Source organism: Meriones unguiculatus, chromosome X (genome assembly GCF_030254825.1).
Source record: "Meriones unguiculatus strain TT.TT164.6M chromosome X, Bangor_MerUng_6.1, whole genome shotgun sequence".
Lineage (NCBI taxonomy): Eukaryota > Metazoa > Chordata > Mammalia > Rodentia > Muridae > Meriones > Meriones unguiculatus.
In genome coordinates this window covers 107,228,668-107,249,426 of record NC_083369.1, presented here as the reverse complement: position 1 = coordinate 107,249,426, position 20,759 = coordinate 107,228,668, and the positions used below count along the sequence as shown (strand labels likewise).

Below are 20,759 nucleotides of genomic sequence, written 5' to 3'. Positions count from 1 at the left end.
GTTTTTATTACTGTTGCTTTATAGTACAGCTTAAGATCAGGGATGGAGATTCCTCCAGAAGATTTTTTATTGTAGAGGATGGTTTTAGCTATTCTGGGTTTCTTGTTATTCCATATAAAGTTGAGAATTTTTCTTTCCAGGTTTGTAAAGAATTGTGTTGGTAATTTGATGGGAACTGTATTGAAACTGTAGATTGCTTTTGGTAAGATAGCTATTTTTACTATGTTAATTCTGCCAAGTCATGAACATGGGAGATTTTTCCATCTTCTAATATCTTCTAATTCTTTCTTCAGAGACTGGAAGGTTTTTGTTTGATGTTTGTTTGTTTTGTTTTGTTCGTTTTTTTTTTTCATACAAGTTTTTTACTAGCTTTGTTAATTACACCAAGGTACTTTATGTCCTTTGTTGCTATTGTGAAAGGTGTTGTTTCCTTATTTTTTTCCTCAGCCCATTTGTCTTCTGTACACAGGAGGCCTACTGATATTTTTTTGAGTCAATTTTTTATCCAGTCACTTTGCTGAAGGTGTTTTTCAGCTATAGGAGTTCCCAGGTAGTATTTTTGGGGTCACTCATGTATACTATCATATCATCTGCAAATAGTGATACTTTGACTTCTTCTGTCCCACCTGAATCCCCTTGATCTCCTTTAATGGTCTTATGCTCTAGCTAGGACACCAACTACTATGTTGAGTTGATATGGAGAGAGTGGGCAGCCTTGCCTTGTATCTGATTTCAGTGGGATTGATTTAAGTTTCTTGCCATTTAGTTTGATGTTGGCTCTTGGTTTGCTGTATATTGCCTTTATTGTGTTTTGTATGTTCCTTGTATCCCTGTCTTCTCTAGGACTTAAACATAAACAAATGTTGGATTTTATCAAATATTTTTTCAGCACCTGGGGTGATTATCATGTGTTTTATTTTTTTCTTTAAGTTTGTTTACATGGTGGATTACATTCACAGATTTCTTTGTATTGAACCACCCCTGCAAGTAGGATGAAGCCTACTTGGTTATAGTGGATTATATCTTTGATGTGTTCTTGGATCCAGTTTGCAAGTATTTTGTTGAATGCTTTTGCATCAATGTTCATAAGGGAGATTGGCCTGAAATTCTCTTTCCTTGTTGGTCATTGTGTGGTTTAGGTATAAAAGTGACTGTGGCTTCATAGAATGACTTTGGTAATGTTCCTTCTGTTTCTATTTTGTGGAATAGTTTAAAGAGTATTGCTTAGCTCTTATTTGAAAGTCTGGTAAAATTCTGCACTGAAGCTATGTGGACCTGTTTCTTTTATTTATTTCTTTATTCATTTTTTTTAAATGGGAAACTTTAGAATAGAGGTTCTATTTCCTTAGGGGATATAGGATTATTTAATTCATTTACGTGGTCTTGATTCAGCTTTGTTAAGTGAATTCGATCAAGAAAATTGTTCTTTCATTTAGATTTTCAAATTTTGTGGCTTATAGGCTTTTGAAGTAAGACCCAATGATTGGATTTCCTCAATCCAATGTATGTTGTTATGTTCCTCTTTTCATTTTTTATTTTGCTGATTTGGATAGTGTCTCCCTGCCTTTTAGTTATTTTGGCTAAGTGTTTTTCTATCTTGCTTATTTTCTCAAAACCAGCTCTTGGTTTTCTTGTGGAGTCCTCTCTTTTGTCTTTGCCTATTACTTTTCCTTAGGTTTTGTCTTTTCATGGTGTCTTTAATTTCTTGGATGTTTGTGTTTGTAATTTTTCCAATTTTATTTTTCTCTTTGAGATTTATCAATTTCTATGATTGCAGCTTTTGTGCCTGAGATTCTCTCTTCCATCTTTTGTTTTTTTGCTGCTGATGCTGACCTTTGTGTTTCCTGATCTCTTCTCTAAGTTTCCCAAAGACAGGGTTTTTTTCTCTTTGTGTTTTCTTTATTGATTCTAATTCCGTTTTTGGATCTTGAATAATTTTATTCATTTCCTTCATCTGTCTGAATGTGGATTCCTGTCTTTCCATGATGGCCTCTTTTTTTTTTTTGTTAATTTTCTTGTTATATGCCGCTAATAACTGCATAATGAAAGACTTAATATTACTTTCCAGTATTTCAGCTACAGTAGAATATCTGTTGTGTTTTTGAAATTGTGGTGAAGCCATTATTTCCTGCTTTTTGTTGCCTGTATTTTTAAGCCAGTCTCTAGCCCTCTAGTTGTCTGTGGCCTTGACTAATTATTCTTGGAGCCTATTTTGCAGACTGGATCTACCTGGCTGTAGAGTCTTGGGAAGTCTCCCTTGGATTCATGGTCTCTGTTGCCTCACTGTTTGTGACATATATAGGTGGGACATAGGTAGAAAGGTCTCTGTGTCCAGAGCAGTCCCAGTGTCCTGTAGGCTTCTTTAAGATGGTTGAGGATGAGATTTGGGTCCAGGCCTGGCTCAGTTCAACTGTGTTTACTGGCTGTGTTGGCTATGATATTTCTGACCCAGGTTAGCAAGGCTGCTGTGGAGCAGGCAAAAGGATCTCCAAGCCTAGAGCTGCTCCATTGCTCCATAGGCCTCCATGGGGAAGAGGACAATGGAACATGGGTCAGGTGCCTATTACAGCTCCACTGGGTTTTCTGCCTGTGATGAGCTCCCTGATTTTTGCTTAACTGAGCCAGGCTACTGGGGCATTGGTGGATAGATGTCTTTGCTTAGACCTACACAAGTGTCCCACAGGCTTCCCTTAGATGTTGGCAACTGGAACCTGGCTCCCAAACCTAGCTCAGCTCCGCTGTGTTCACTGTCTGTGTTGTGCTGTCTGATTCTGACTTTTGTGAGCCAGGGCTCCCTGATAGTACCAGAATGTATCCCTTCCACTGGGTGGTGAGAGTTTTAGCCACTAGCTGCTGTGACCAAGAAGGTGACCACAGGATGTTGTTTGTGGTCTCCCAGGTTTGACAACAAGACACTCTATTACCCAGAAGGTGTCCACAGGATGGTGAGAGTGGGCACCCAAGTTTGGAGTCTCACCCTCAGTACAAGAAGGTATTCACTCCACAGGCAGTGAGAGTGAGTGTCCAAGGTCGGAGATGCCAAACTCTGGTCCCATGAAGCCCAGAAAGTGGGCTTGGGCTGTGGGTGGCTTAAGGCTGTAGGGTAGGGATCCCCTGCTTTTGCCTGCTGCCATTCCCAGTAATATATCCACATATTATGGATTTGGGCAAGTGGCCTATGGCTGCAGGGTAAGAGACCAGTGAGTGGCCACTGGTCCTGGGAAGGTATCCACAGATGATGGGATTGGGTGGGTGGCGCAGGGCTGCAGCAGTGCTGAGAAGGGGTGGGAGCAAGGAGTTTTTCTCCACATTAGCAGAGTGGCCTGAAGAAAGACCTTAAGGTATCCCCGTGGATTCTCCTCTCCCATGAGAAACAAGTATGTACCTATAAAAGGGTCAAAATAGACCATTATTTTAAATAAAATATAAATTACTCATCAAGATTATGAATGATACATGTAACAAGCTGATAGAGTTCTAGTAAAATTTGTTAAAGCCTGTCACATCTGAAAAGATGACTGAGTTATCCTTGAATAAATATATTATGGACAAAAAGAATTTATCACTGTCTAGAAGAGTCGGCTTGTTCATAGATAATTTGATAAGTTACTATAAAAAGGGTTTCCTGAGAAATTATTGATGTTTGTTCCCTACACCGGAACATGTATAGCCTACAGCTGAGTTTGTGCAGTTTTCAGTGGACACCAATCAAAGCTCTAAAAACTGAATGTTAACAGCTACTGCTCATATTCTGGTCTCCTCGATAGCCTGAGATATGGTTTTCTCATCCAAGAGGCCTCCACTAACTGGTGGACCTATTATTTGAAATGCCTGATAATGAAGTAATTCTTTTTTATTTTTTCCTTCATTATCATCATCATTTATTACAATATATTTACCCTGTATCCAGACTGTAGCCCCCTGCCTCCCGATTGCAGCCACCTTCCTCATCTCTCCCCTCCCTTGGTCTTATCCTCTCCTTTCCCCCATGTCCCACCCTAGTCCACTGATAGGGGATGTCCTTCTCTCCTACAATCTGACACTAGCCTATCAGGTCTCATCAAGACTGTCTGGATCCTTTTTCTCTGTGGCCTAGAAAGAGGAAAAGTGGTGGAAAGTGATCAAAGAGCAAACAACTGCATTCATGCCAGTGATTGTTGTTTCTCCTCTTACTAGGGAGCTCACATGGAGACTGAGCTGCCCATGGGCTACATCTCAGCAGGGATTCTAGGTCAACTCCATGCATGGTTCTCAGTTATCTATCTGTCTGTTCAGGCCCCCTGGGCCCAGATTTTTTGGTTCTGTTGTTCTCCTTGTGGAGTTTCTGTTTCTGTCCCCTCCAGGTCTTTCTATCTTTTTCTTCTTCCCTAACATTTTCTGCACTCTCACCAAAGTTTGGCTATGAGTCTCAGTATCTGATTTGACCCACTGCTGGGTAGAGTTTTTTTTTTTTTTTTTTTTTTTTTAGAAGTCTGCTGAGGAATGTTCTTGTCCTATTCCTTGTCTTCCCTTACTTCTAAATGTCTATCTTGTTTTCCATTCTGAATTAGAATTAATCCACTTCCCCAGGGCTCCTTGTTGTTTAGCTTCTTTAGGACTATAGATTTTAGTAAGTTTATCCTATATTACATGGTTAGTATCCACTTATAAGTGAGTATATCATGTATGTCCTTCTGCTTCTGGGCTACCTCGCTCAGAATGAGCTTGTCTAGTTCATCCACTTGCCTGCAAATTTCATGATTTCCTTGTTTTTAACTGCTGGGTAGCATTCCATTCTGTAAATGTACTACAATTTCTGTATCCATTCTTTGGTTGAGGGATGTCTAAGTTGTTTCCAGATTCTGGCTATTACAAATAAAGCTGCTATGAACATAGTTGAACAAATGTTCTTGTTTTATTGTTTAGTATATTTTGGATATATATCTAGGAGTGGTATAGATGGGTCTTGGGGTAGCACTATTCCCATTATCTAAGAAATCCCCAGATTGATTTCCAGAGTTGTTGTCCAAGTTTACATTCCTACCAGCAACCGAACAGGGTTCCCCTTTCTCCACAACCTCTCCAGCATGTGTTCTCACTTCAGTTTTTGATCTTAGCCATTCTGATGGGTGTAATGTGGAATCTTAGGATTGTTTTGATTTTCTTTTCCCTGATGACTAAGGACTTGAGCATTTCTTTAAGTGTTTCTCTGCAGTTTGCTATTCTTTTGTTGAGAATTCTCTGTTTAGTTCTGTACCTCATTTTTAAATTGGATTACTTGGTTTGTTGTACACTTGATTTTTACAAAAAGGGAAACCACCATACAGTGGAATGCCATTCTTGAGGTAGTGGTTATGATAATTGAGATTATAATGCAAGGAGATGCAGAAGCTCAAACACAAGAAGTCCTCCCAAGATGTAGATGCACTGAATGCTCAGACACTGCTGGATATGCCCTGTTCTGCAAGTAAAGTCCATATAATATGATATTAAATCCGAGGCCTTTGGCTAGAAAAGTAACCACCTTTTTCATGGCATTAAAGTTGGTAAGGCCCAGTGTCTCTACATGGATCTGAACTGTTCCTTAGCCTACCTTATAGATCTGGTTCAAGAACTGAACCTGTGCTTGTTTCCTCTGTGCCAGGTGTTCTGCAGGGTTATATTGAATATGTATCAGCCTGTAGAATCAACACTTTCCTCCACAGTTGCCAATCCTGAGCTTGCCAGAATCCTTGGTGCCCATAGTGTTGTTTCTACTACAAATCCTTACATTAATTTCCACGGACTTGCACCTCTTTCCCATTTATTAAATATCCAATCCATTATTTTTGGATTCTTGATGTAATGTAAAAATTTATGCCCTATTATGCTGCCTGTTAAGTGTTCTTGCTTAATTTATTTATTGATTTTACCTTATACATTTCTACCATAGTAGAAATAAAAGGTATAAGTTAAAAAAATTAGAATTCTTTACTATAATAGACCTTTCAACTATAGTAGGAACTGTAAGGTGCTAAATATGGAAAATGCATGCAGTGAGCAAAGAAACAGAATTGACTGTGTGACATGCTTTGTGATGGAGGAAAATGTCAGATTTGCAATTGAAAGGGACTCTAAAAACAATATTCCCCATTTACTGCAGAAGAAAGTTTATGAAGATTACTACGGGTTAAAAAATCCACTGAGACTTGGCTTCTTTCTACTTCTGTAGCCTCATGAAATGAAAACTTATGATCCAGCCACACCAGTTATTCTCCTAACTTCTATTCTTTTCTAGCTTTAATTTTATTACTTTTGCATACAATAGGGTCTCAAATTCCACCATTCCTCATTACCTACTTATTAATTTCAATGTACCTTTTCAGAGGTTCCTAACCCTTATCGCTTGGTGCTTCATGCTGTCTCTACTATTACTTCTATAACAGCCACAATGTCGGTGCTGAATCTAAAAAAAAAATGACTACCTCAGTAGACAGCTATATAACATTAGAAATGCAGAAACCTGATGCTACAATATTGAGGAATAGTGACTTGGAAACGTGTATTTCAGGTGGATGAAATAGAAACTGGATTTATTCAGTGCCTCCTGGATATCTATGTGGAAACATGACACAAGGAAAGAGCCAGAAGGACATACATGATATGTACATGATAGATGTAAATTATTTTAAAAATAAATGAATAATAATTGTTTAATTATTTCATATAAAATTGTTTCATATAAAGTTTGCTAAGTTAATTGCACTATTATACCTTCCTGTGGTGAAAGCATTGTGGCAGCTATTGCTTATCAATTACTTTTTTGAGGGAGATGAGCCCTGAATGCCTCCTATTTCATTTTTCAGGTCAGACAATAATATTTAATGCAAGTTTAGTTACTTGCATTAATTTACAAGGCAGTCCTAGAACTCCTTTCTGTCATTGAATTTAGTGTTATTGCTCCCATGTGATACTGAAGGGAAAAATATTCAGTTTCCAATTAAGATTCTTCTCTTTAAGCATAGAGGAAGTTTAGCCTCATGATCTAGTTTGATTCTTGTGATCAGGAATGATCTAAAAATTAATGTTCTTTCTTGCCCACAGTTCATGTATGTATATACATATATGTGTATACATACATACATAAATACATACATACATACATGTATACAGATATACAAACAAAAGCCCTGCTTTGTGACTACTGGTAGATATAGGTCTTTGTTTCAATGTTGTCTCTTCCATGTGCATGTTCTCAGGCATATGTGAACTTAGCTTAGATGAATGCTGTAGTAGTTAACTTACTGAACAGTAAGATCAAATCCAAAAGCAGAGTTAAATATCGAAAGCAGAATCTAGTACTTCACAATTGTTCTTTACATTTTTTACTTCAAGCAGAAAGGGAACATAAGAGACGGGTTCTATTCTGTTACATGTGAAACAATGCCTCAAAACTTCACTGTCACACTAGAAACACATCTATAATAAGAAAGTCATAAAGATAGTATTGGCTGTTATGTGGACACACACATAACACTTGGGAAGATAGAGTCAGGATAGTGACATCAAAAACAGTCTAAGATATATAGCCTTCTCTCCCTCTATCTCTATCTCTCTCTCTCACACAATATGGATAGAAATAGAGAAACAGAGACAGATGCTAAAGGGTTAATGTCAATACTAAATGTCTTCTGATGCAATGGTTGGCTATTTCAAAGTTAAAAACATAAATTAAGGCATGGGAGAGGTAGCAATGATGGAATCCAGTTATTCACCAGGTAAATTTGCCAGAAGTCCTGATACTAATAAGAGTCTATGTTGCCTAAGTACTGTCATTTCTTTCATTTTGTAGCATGCAAAAATACAGTCAACCTGCTTGTGTTCTCTTGCTTTTACAGCCATTTTTTTTAGTTGTGAATTAAGCTGATTTTCTATTTAATATCTGCCAGCAACCAGCTATTTGTCTTGACCTGCTGCTTTAATGTATACTGTTGCCTTGGTTTCAAGCTATACTGAACCCCTCCAAGCCTTACATAATGACAAACTATAAATCATATTTGTTCAAAGTGTGATAATTTTGCTTAGAATATTTAGGAATTTCTAGTGTATGTATCATGAACCTGATAGCAGCTCTAATTTAAAGTGAATACCTAGCACTCTCCAACAGAGAAACTGGTTTAAATCTCAACTTTGGCCAGGCTTGGTAGAATACACCTATAATCCTGCCCTTAAGAAGTGAAAACAGAAACATTCTAAGTTTGAAGTCAACCTATCACATATGGTGAGCTGAAGACCAATTTGTACATATAGAGACCCTGGCTCAGAAACAATATCAGCCAAACAAAAATAGTGTCTTGAATTTGTAGAGAAATGATTAGAACAATGAATAAAATTTTGAATGTTTCACTGCTTGCTCCATATAAAAGTTGATACTTTTAAGTCTCTGTTTGCTCTCATACAAACTATCATTTGCTAATTTTTGTCCTATATGTACTGAAATACTTTAGATTTCATAACTTACCTATTTCTTATAATTTGGTTTTATTTTAAAATGCATTCATCTAATGTGGAATGGTGTTTTCACTACATATTTGTTGAGCATGATGTATGAGGTTGGTGTCCACAGAGGCCAGCAGTTGGGGTGAAATACACGGGGGAAGGCAATTATAGACAATTTTGAGCTGCCATGTATGTGCTAGGAATTGGAAGATTAGCCACTGCTTCTAACTGCTGGAACATCTCTCTAGCCTCATAATAAATTCTCTTCAAAATATTTTTTACTTTCTTGCTTACAACTGCTTTGTAATATAAGTATTAGTGTTCTGTTGTTGTAAAGAGATGCCATGATCACATCAACTCTTATAAATGAAAGCATTTAATTGGTGTTTGTTCACAGTTTTAGGACATCAGAGGAGGGAGAAAACAGGGAACAGGACAGGAGCCTACCACAGAGGGCCTCTAAAAGGCTCTACCCTGTAGTGTATTGAGGCAGATGCTGAGACTCAGCCAAGATTTGGGAAGAGTGGAGGGAAACTTATGAAAAAAGTGGGAGATAGTAAGACATGGAGAGGACAGGAGCTCTACAAGGAGAGCAACAGATCCAAAACGTCTGGGCACAGGGGTCTTTTCTGAGACTGATATTCCAACCAAGGACCACTCTTGGAGATGCCCTGGAACCCCTGTTCAGAGGTAACCTATGGCAGTTCAGTGGCCAAGTGGGTTCCCTAGTAAGGGGAACAAGGACTGTCTCTGACATGAATTGCTTGGCCTGCTCTTTGGTCACTTCCCTCTGAGGGGGGAGCAGCCTTACCAGGCCACAGAAGAAGACAAGACAGCCACTCCTGATGAGACCTGATAGACTAGGATCAGAGGGAAGGGGAGGAGGACCTGCCTTATCAGTTGCCTGGAAGAAGGACACAACCCATGAGACACAGGAAGCCAGAGGGCTGCCCAGGGACAGCATGTTGTTGGTGATCCCTGTGTTGTTTCCATTTCTTTGCAGAAGGCTTGAAAGATACTTTAATTTCAAACTGTCCTGGGGCCTTTGTAATTGACAGTTCCCCTCAGTGCCATGGATGGAAACAGGAAACAGGCTGGTGCCAATGAAATTCTGGGGACCTCACTCTACCACCACGTGACCTGTCACAGCATCCACAGCTGTCTTTGCAGCACCTGTATGTAGCTGCAGCACCTGCCCCCAACACGTTGAGGGTGGCAGTAATGTTCACATTCACTTTTCCAAAACTTTTCATAAAGCACACAAGACACACTGAAGGTGCCAATGGTGTCAGTAGTCTTAAAGGCATAGGAAGCTTCCAGCTGCAATTGATGAGGATGTCGATTTTGCCAAACCCCTTCAGCACCTGGTCTACAGAAGCCATGGCAGCATGAGAAACTAGGATATCCATAGAGAGAGGGAGGTACTACCTTCCAGTGGCAGCAACCATAGACATTCTTGGCAGGCTCTTGCTGACAATGGCAGTGTGGCAGCCATGTCTCATGAAAATCTCAGTATGCCAGAAGCCAATCCCAGAACCACCATCTGTGATAAAGGCCACTTTGTCCTGGAGAAGGTCTGGGCAGAAGAGGGCATGGTATTCAGAAAGACAGTAGTCCTCTCTTCAAAGTCAGTGGCTGCTGGTACATGAAGTTGTGTGATGGCCAGGGTGGCAAGGACAGCAGAACTCGGTACCAGACTTTCAGTTCTTTAAATATACTACATACCTCCTGATACGGATACATAATGTTCACATAAACTAGTACTTCTGCCTGAGTGAGTCTTCAAGAACATATATAATATCATTATAATTACTCACTGTAATGTTTTCAGTAAGAAACGTCCCCCTCAGGTTAAATTATTTGAACTTTTAGTCCCTAGATAGTATATTATTACTTGAGGATATTTGAGGAAGTAAGGGCAGCATTGGGGTTAGGCTTTGAGAGTTCATAGCCTTATCCAACTTCCTTTTCTCTCTCTCTCTCTCTCCCTCTCAGTCTCTCTCACTCTCTTTCCCCTACCATCTCCCTTTCCCCTTTCTCTTCCTCCCCCCATGAGTGTGTGTACGTGTGTGCATATGTATGTGCTTCACATTTATGTTGAACTTATGATTTTTCAGCTTCCTGCTCCAGCTCCTGCTGTCATACTGCCCCATTATTATATACTTTCACTTTGGAAGTATAAACCAAAACAAACCCTTCCTTTTATAAGCTGATATCATCAAGGTGTTTTATTACATCAATAGAATTAATATTGTAATTTCCCTTAAATTATTACCTGGCCAAAGAGATATCTGGCTACTTACATATTTTAATTATATTCATTATATTATTTCAAAATGTGAACAGCAGCTTCTTTACATAGAACCTGCAAATCCATGCAAGAGGTGAGCTTTAAAAATAGAATGGTAGAATTAACACAGATTGAACTATTTCATTCCAAAGAAGAGAAAGAAATTATAGATCCCAGGAAAATTAAAATTTTAATATGGCACACACTATTTAACTTCAATGATTGAGAATAACTCCTTCCGGATCAAAGTCTTCCATACTTACTGAAGTGACAGTCCCACTATGTATCTCTGTGGTGCAACTACTCAGGTGTTCTGGCTAGTTTCATGCCAACTTAGCACAAAATATAGTCTTCTGAGAGGAGGAAATCTACTTTGAGAAATTGCCACCATAAGCCTGGGCTTTAGGCAAGGTTATAGACAATTTTCTTAATTAGTGATTTATATGTACAGGATCCAGCCCATAGTGGGTAGTGTTACCCCTAGGCTGGAAGCCCTGGGTTCTATAAAAAAGCAGGATAAGCAAGCTAGGATGAGCAAGCCAATAAACAGAATCCCTCCATAGCCTCTTCATCAGTTCCTACTTCTAGGTCCCCTCCTTGTTTTGAGTTCCTGTTCTAACATCTTTCAATGATACACAGTGTTGTGAAAGTGGAAGGCAAACAAACCCTTACTTTGCCTAAGTTGTTTTTGGTCCTGGTGTTTCATCATAGCAATAGTAAGCCTCGTAGCTTATTCTACCACTCCTGAGCATACACCCAAAAGAGGCTCTACCATACACCATGTTCATAGCAGCTTTACAGGTAATAGCCAGAAACTGGAAACAACCTCAATGTCTCTTAACTGAAGAATGGGTAAGGAAACTGTGATACATTTACACAATGGAATACTACTCTGCTATTAAAAATAAGGATGCACAAATTTTACTCAGAAGGGAATATTGAATAGAAAGAGGTAGTGGTTGAAGAGTGGGAACAAAGTAGAAGAGGGAGTGCTGAGAGAAATAAGAAATGCCACTTCTCATCCCTTCTACATTTCTCTCAGCACTTACATTTACTCTTTAAATATCCTTTACATTATTTTTAAACCAGAACATTTTTCTAGCTACATTTTTCCTTTAACTTTCTTCTTGACAAATTTCATCTTTTGTTTTCTTATAACTATCTGAAATTATTCTTATTGCATTCTGTCTACCTTTTCCCACTATTAGAATTGATATTTTCTCATGTGTTTCATGTGCTCATAGTATCATTATCACTTATTTAATTAAGAATTTGTAATTTTTTTCTGTAACCAATGTTCAAAAGGCTACATGTATGGATTTTCTTGATTTATGTTCCTGTGAAAGATGAGTGAGCATTATTTAATGCTTCTATCATTAAACTGTGATGAATGCAATGACAGAAACTAGGAAAGGATAAGTATGAAGATGAGAGAAACTTTAGAAAGAAAGATGTATAATTTTCTAACAGTAATATTTCATTGAGCAAATCCACCTTGCCAGTTCAGAATTTGATATATAGCAAAAAGAGAAACAGTCCTACCAAAATATCACTTCTCCTAAATCCAATCAGCTCTAAAATATGTGTAGCATATATACATAATTGATTTTATATCTTCACTACTACAAATGTTATTAGCAACAGCCTGCTTTCAAAAATTTCAGCAACATACCATGAAGTTATTAACATTTTCAAACAGTGGTGCAGCAAAGTAGGAGTGCCACTACCAGCTTTATTTTATATATTGAGCATATTCTGTAGCCTCAAAAATAATCATAATTTACAAATATTTCTGTATATCCAGCCCATATATATATGCTAGTTTAACCATTTTTTAGCATGTTGGCCAAGTGGAGTCATAAAGTATACATGAAAAGCCACTCTACTATCCTGATGTAGTTAGTTTTAATGGACTTGAAACAAATTCAAGTCACTGAAGAAGAGAGAATTCATATGATGAACTTATTCTGTTCTGTTGTCCTGTGGGCAAGACTATGGGACATATTCATTATTAATTATTGATGTGTGAGGACCTAGCCCACTGAAAAGGTACCACCCCTTCCATTCAGGGTGTGTTGTATAAGAAAGCAGGTTGAACAAACATTGGAGAACATGTCCATAAGCAGTGTTTCTTCATGGTCTCTCCTTCAGTTCCTGCTTCCAAGTTCTTGCCTTGAACTCTTGCCCTGACTTTCATAGACATCAGTTGTAATTTGCCAGTTATTGGATGAAACAAATCTCTATTCCTTTTTTAAAAATAATTTTTATATTTTATATTAATCACAGGTTATATACTTTGTATCCCAACCCCTCACTCATTCCCTCCCCATCCCACCCTCCTTCCTACATTTCCTCCCTGCCCCTGTCCAAGTCCACTGATAAGGGAGGTGCTCCTCCCCGTCCATCTGAACCTAGCTTATCAGGTATCTTCAGGCTTGGTTTCCATGTCCTCCTCTGTGACTTAGCAAGGCTGCTTCTCCCTGGGGGAAGGGAGGTGAGGTCAAAGAGACAGCCATTGAGTTCATGTCAGAAATAGTCCCTGTTCCCCTTACTAGGATACCCACATGGATACTGAGCTGCCATGGGCTACATCCGAGCATGGGTTCTAGGTTATATCCATACATGGTCCTTGGTTGGAGATACAGTCTCATAAAAGACACTTGTGCTCAGATATAATTGGTCCTTGTAGAGCTCCTATCCTCTCCAGGTCATACTAACTCCCCCTTCTTTCATATGATTCCCTAAATTCTGCCGAAGGTTTGGTTATGAGTCTCAGCATCTGCTTTGATACACTGCAAGGTAGAGTCTTTCAGAGGCCCTCTCTGGTAGGCTTCTGTCCCGTTACTTGTTTTCTCCTAATTTTAATGTTTATCCCATTTGTCTTTCTAAGTGAGGATTGATCATCTTACACTGGGTCTTCTTTCTTGTTTATCTTCTTTCGATGTAGAGATTTAAGCATGTTTATCCTATCTTATAGGTCTAGTACCCACTTATAAGTGAGTATATACTGTGTGTGTCTTTCTGCTTCTGGGATACCTCACTCAGGCTGATCTTTTCTAGGTCCAACTATTTACCTAGAAATTTCATGATTTCCTTGTTTTTAATTGCTGAGTGGTATTTCATTGTGTAAATGTACTGCAATTTCTGTATCCATTCCTCTGTTGATGGCCATCTGGGTTGTTTCCAGGTTCTGGCTATTTCAAATAAAGCACTACAAATATGGTTTAAAAAATGTCTAAGTTCTGTACTTGAGCAACTTTTGGATATACACCTATTAGTGATATACCTGGATCTTGAGGAAGCTGTATTTCTAATTGTCTGAGAAAGCGCCAGATTGATTTCCAAAGCCATTCAATGGAAAAAAAAAAAGACAGCATCTTCAACAAATGATGCTAGTCCAACTGGATGTCTACATGCAGAAAAATGTAAATAGTTCCATATTTATTACCCTGCACAAAAACTAAAGTCAAGTGGATCAAAGACTTCAATATTAAACCAGATACAATAAATAAGTTAGAAGACACATTTGGGAAGAGATTTAGCACTCATTGGCACAGGAGACAACTTCCTGAACAGAACACTAACAGCACAGGCTCTAAGTTCAACAATCAATAAATGAGACCTCATGAAACTGAAAAGCTTCTGTAAAGCAAAGGACACTATCAGAACAAAATGATAGCTTACAGACTAGGAAAGGATCTTCACCATCCCTATATCTGACAGAGGGCTGATATCCAGCATATACAAAGAACTAAAGAAGTTAAAAGGCAATAAATCAAGGAATCCAATTAAAAATAGGGCATATACTCACTCATATAGACATATAACATATGATAAACCTACTAAAACCTGTACATCTAAAGAAACTAATCAAGAGAGAAGACCCTGACTAAAATGCTCAATACCTATCTTGAAAGGCAAAGAGGATGGACATCAGAAGAAGAAGAAAACAGGAATCAACCTAGGAACCTGCCACAGAGGGCCTCCCAAAGGCTCTACCTTGCAGACTGTCAAAGCAGACACTGAGACTTATGGTCAACTGTTGGGCAACATGCAGAGAATTTTATGTAAGAAGTGGGAAATAGTAAGATCTGGAGAGGACAGGAACCTCACAAGGAGAGCAACAGAACAAGAAAATTTGAACACCAGGGTCTTCCCAGAGACTCATACTCCAACCACGTACAAGGCATGGAGATAACCTAGAACCCCTGCACAGATGTAGTCCATGTCAGTGTATTGTCCAAGTGGGTTACATAATAATGGGAAGAGGGACTGCCTCTAATAATCTGATTGGCCTGTTCTTTGATCACCTCTCTCTCATGGGAGAGCAGCCTTAGCAGGCCACAGAAGATGACAATGCAGCCATATCTGATGTGATCTGATAGACTAAGATCAGAAGGAAGGATAGGAGGACCTCCCCTATCAGTGGACTTGGGGAGGGGCATGTGTGAAGTAGTGGGAGGGAGGATGGGACCAGGAGGGGAGGAGGGAGGGACTTATGGGGGATACAAAGTGAAAAAAGTGTAATTAATAAAAATAAATAAATTTAATTATTAAAAAATGGGGTATGGAACTAAACAAAGAATTCTCTGTAGAAGATTATAGAATGACAGATAAACACTTAAAGAGATGCTCAACATCCTTAGCTATCAGAAAGATACAAATCAAAACGACCCTAAGATTTAACCTTACACCCATCAGAATGGCTAAGTTCAAAAACTCAAGTGACAACACATGCTTGAGAGGTTGTGGAGAAAGGGGAACCCTCCTTGATTGCTGGTGGGAATGTAAATTTTACAGCCACTTTGAAAATCAAATCTGTATTTCTAAATTGGTCTTCTTTTGTGTTCTGTGACAGCAACAAAAAGAAAACTGGATCATAACTTGATACCAGTAGTGGAATATTGCCTGACTATGTTAATATGTTTTCTCAAGAAAAAAGGTTGAAAGATTTTGAAATGTTGGACTAGAAAGGGACCATTGAGTGATCAGAACTTAATAAACTCTTATGGAATACTGGGAGATAAAACTGTTGAGAGTTGTACAGATGATTGAGGAGTGCCTTCAGAATTTTCAGAGAGACAGACAAAATCTCCAATTGGGCTATTCATGAGATAACTTAAATTAATCAATTTAATTTAAATGAACATAACTTTTAGTTAACTAGAGCTGAAGATCCAGTTGTGATTAACAATAGATAACGAGTATTTCTGTAAAACCTTAGCTTTAAAAGAACAATTGATGTTGATTGCATTGAGCTGAAAAATGAGCTTGGATTAATAAGAGACCAGCATAATTAAGGCGAAATCTTCTAGGAAATATTCCTTGTATAGAGGAACATGGTCAAACTGTGATAGAGGCTACAGGAAAAAGCAGAGGTGCAATTTGTTCCTTGGATGTTTCTTGGATGTGATTTCATGCCTCCTGTGACTAATATTTACATTCAATTTATAATACATATTTATTCTTCCTGGATGTCAGAACATAGCTTTAGAATATAATCTGGTCAATGTACCATGAATTTGGACGTACCCTTCTGCTTTGCTTTCATGCTTTCCAAGATATAATCTATAGTATAAGCCAGATAATTATCTTTAAATTGTTCTGTCTGTCCTGACAAATTATATTTAGTATGTGCTTACAGGCATTTATGTGTGTTTTTTTTTTTTTTTTTAATGAACAATCTTCCTTGCATCACAGCTTAAATTGAAGTAAGATTGTCTATAGCATTAGATTGTAATCTGTAATCCACCCCATTCTTTCATGTTCTTAGATACCAGGTCCATCACACAAGGTCTACACAGGTTGATGAAATTCAACACCTGTGGATTAGGACATGGAAGCTCTGCTCCACAGGGGACCAAGGCTGTGCATAAAGATTACAACTGAATTTGTTAATATATGAGAATCTACCATGTGCTGTTATTTTGCATATATGCAAGCTTCAGGATGAAAGGGATCATACTGAGTAGGTGAGGAAGCACATGCTTGTCAAATTTGCATTCCCTGAATAAGTCAGGAGAGGCCTTTTGTAAGATTGCAGCCTTAGTTGTAGTGGAGTCCCTAGCACATTGAAGATGCTTGAAATTTCAGGGTGCCCTCCTTGCAGCAAACATTAAGTGGAACTGTTCTGTGCTATGCATGGCAGAGCCAGAAAAGTGGAGCTATGAAAGCTTTTCAGAGGTCAAAAGATCATGAGTATACTCCAGCTGTTGTATACTGAACTGTTTGCACTACTGCATGTTGGTTTTGCTTTGTTTTTATTGTAACTGTGCTCAGGTTCTTCCTCCTTGGAATAAAAAGTACTTGCCTTTTTTGTTTGTTTGTTTGCAAAAGTTCATAGGTGAAACACCATAGACTTTTAAAGTGTTTAATATTTTTTTAAAGAGAACTTCAACCTTTAAAATGTTAAAAAATTTGAATGACTATGGGAAAGAAATAGAAGAAAGAGATAAAAGCTAATAATGAGTTGTCCCATCCAAGAAAAGAAATGTGGGGCAATTGATGAACATAAACAATCTAGCATGGAGGTGGGAGGAACTCAGGAGGATCCTTCCTTAATTAAGGAGCTATTGCAGTTGAAGGGTTCCAGAGAGAGTCAATTTTACCTAACAGTATGACACCTGGTATGTTGATCATGCTCCAGTGGTTGGTCTTACATTTATTCATATTTAGGTAACATAACTTGAACTTGATGGGTTACCAAAAAGAAAACACAAGACTTTAAACATGAATTGGTGTTGGATTTTGTCAAATGCTTTTTCGGCATCTAAGGAGATGATCATGTGGTTTTCCTCCTTCAGTTTGTTAATATGGTGGATTACTTTGATGGATTTCCATATAATGAACCACCCTTGCATGCCTGAGATGCAGCTTATTTGGTGTTGGCAGATAATATATTTTATGTGTTTTTAGATTCAGTTTGCCAGTATTTTATTGAGTATTCTTGCATCAATGTTAATAAAAGAGATAGGTCTGAAGTTCTCCTTACTGGTTGGGTTTTTGTGTGGTTTAGGTATCAAGGTGACTATGGCTTCATAAAATGAGTTTGGTAATGTTCCTTATCTGGGCACAGGGGTCTTTTATGAGACTGTATCTCCAACCAAAGACCATGTGTGGATATAACCTAGAACACATGCTCAGATGAAGCCCATGGGAACTCAGTATCCAAGTGGGTACCCTTGTAAGGGGAACAGGGACTCTCTCTGACATGAACTCAGTGGCTGGCTCTTTGACTCCCCCCCGCCCTGAGGGAGTAGCAGCCTTGCTAGGCCACAGAGGAGGATATTATGGCCAGTCCTGAGGAGACTTGATAAGCTACAGTCAGATGGAAGGGGAAGAGCACCTCCCTTATTAGTGGACTTAGAAACAACCCAGATGTCCATCAACGGAGGAATGGATACAGAAATTGTGCTATTTTTATACAATGGAATACTACTCAGCAATCAAAAAGGAGGAAATCATGAAATTTGCAGGCAAATGGTGGGATCTAGAAAAGATCATTCTGAGTGAAATATCCCAGAAGGAGAAAGACAAACATGGGATATACTCACTTATATAGACCTATAAGATATGATAAACATAATGAAATCTATACACCTAAAAAAGATAATCAATTGAGCGGACATGGGGTAAGATGATCAATCCTCATTTAGAAAGACAGATGGGATGTGCATTGAACGTATGACAGGAGTCTACTGAGCGCATCTGAAAGACTCTAACTAGCAGTGTTTTCAAAGCAAAGACTCATGACCAAACCTTTGGCAGAGTACAGGGAATCATAAGAAAGAAGGGGAGTTAGTCTGATGGGGAAAGGATAGGAGCTCCACAAGGACCAAATATATCTGGGCAAAGGGTCTTTTCTGAGACTGACATTCAACCAAGGACCATGTATGGATATAACCTAGAACCTCCACTCAGATGTAGCCTGTGGTAGCTCAGTAACCAATTGGTTTCCCAAAGTGAGGGGAACAAGGACTATTTCTAACAGGAACTCAATGACTGGCTCTTTGGTCTCCCCACCCCCGAAGGGAGGAGCAATCCTGTTAGGCCACAGAGGAGGGCTTTGCAGCCAGTCCTGAAGATACCTGATAAAACAGGATCAGATGAATGGGGAGGAGGTCCCCCCATCTGTGGACTTGGAAAGGGGCACGGTGGAGATGAAGGAGGGAGGGAGGGACTGGGAGGGAATGAGGGATCGGGACACGGCTGAGATACAGAGTTAATAAAATGTAACTGATAAAAAAAATAAAAAATAAATAAATAAAAAAGAAAGGGGCAGGGAGGAGATGAGGGAAGGTAGGTGGGATTGGGAGGGAATGAGGCAAGGGGTTACAGCTGGGATACAAACTAAACTGTAATTAATATGTAAAAAATAATTGTAGTTAAAAAAAGAAAATACAAAATCAGGAAGAGGGTGTGTAGTTAGGGAGAATATCTATGAGAAGTTAGGGGAGGTGTGGGATGTGCATACGGTCAATACATTCTGTGCATGTATGAGATTTTTAAATAATTAAGCAATATTATATTGAAAATATTTTTGGTCAGAAAAAATGTGGCTCTGAAGGCCAAGCTCAAAAGACCAATGTCTATAGCTGGAACATAATATTAGGGAGATATACTATTATAGTGCTTCCAAGGTAGGATTTATCTCTCAGGTTTAAAGTTACAGACAGAGACTTAATTATTTGTTATAATGGTGTAGTTGTTAAGATTGTGCAGTGGGTTCATAAATCATGCAACCGTTCTGTTTCAAATAGGAGGTTTTATTAGATGGTCACAGAAACCATGTCTGGGCAACATGGGAGAGAGAGAGAGAGAGAAGGAGGGGCAAGACCTCTTACAAGGTGACCCAGAGCAAATTCTTGTAGATGGTCAGCACGTGGCCTCATGGAAGTCTGATGTCCCCTTTGTCAGGTCCCTGGGAGCTAGTAATAGAGATGCCTGGTTAATGATCCCAACATTTCCCCCTCTTTGTTTAATTAAAAAGTGAAGAACTAGGAAGGGTTTGATGGTGGGAAGTGCATAGGGACAGCTTTTGCTCTTTAGTTACTTCCTGTTTGTTAGGGAAGTTGTTATTCTCAGTGTTTAGCTGTTCCCCACCATCAGGGTTGATTTGAAGGTCATTATCATCTGGTTCTGTGAGCAGAGGTTGAAAATACTGTAAGAGTATTAATGGTTTGGTTAGAGAATATTTGTATTTGTTTTTGGAGGAATGTAGAGAAGTGCAAAAAAGCAAAAGCAGAAAGATGAGCAGAAGAGTTATAAGGGCAGAATCCACTTCTATATGGGGTTCTCAAAGGTGCAAGAATTAGAGGCCTAGAGTTGTTCTCTTTGTTTTTGTAGATTTGTCTGGAGTTGTTGGATTTTGTTGTTTTGGATTTCACTATAACCCACTGGTTAACATAAAAACAGCATTCCTCTTGGAGTAAGATGCAAAGGCCATCTTCTTTGGCTGAGAGGAGATCCAGTCCTTGTAGGTTTTGAATTACTACTGGTGCCAGTGAGTCAACCTGTGTTAGTGTTGTCTGAGCCACTTGCTGGAGATCCTGGATAAACTGGGAAGAAACTGGGTAATACAAAGTTAGTGAAGACGCTAGTCCGGTTATCGCGGTCCTGATACCTGCTATGATTCCTGCAACAGCTAAGAGGGGCAAGATTTGAATTACCCTCTTATCCTGCTGGCTATCTATTGAGTCCATGACTGGGATGGGTAAGTACTCTTTTTTGTTTATTACCCCCAGCTTGCAGAAGTGGAGCACCAGCATGGAAACTACTGAGCAGCCAGCAGGCAGACAATGGTAGACCTGAGTACCACAAAGAATTGAGGTATTATTAGCAGTAGGGCATTAGGGTTAAGTTGAGGTATCAGTGGAGCCAAGAAGGCAACTAGCACACACAGATTCTGAGCTGTGGAAGAGCTAAAAGTCTGAGTTGGTGAGTGGAAGGACCTCTGAACCCAGGAAAACAATGGTGAGGCTTTCTAAACAACAGGGACCATCTCAGGAGGTGA

The 20,759-nt window shown here is 38.9% G+C and overlaps 1 pseudogene; it reads right to left on the bottom strand.

The window, feature by feature from the left end:
* Positions 1 to 7,293: 7,293 nt before the first annotated feature.
* On the bottom strand, positions 7,294 to 20,448 carry LOC110542918 (peroxisomal 2,4-dienoyl-CoA reductase [(3E)-enoyl-CoA-producing]-like; annotated as a pseudogene).
* Between the last annotated feature and the right edge of the window lie 311 nt (positions 20,449 to 20,759).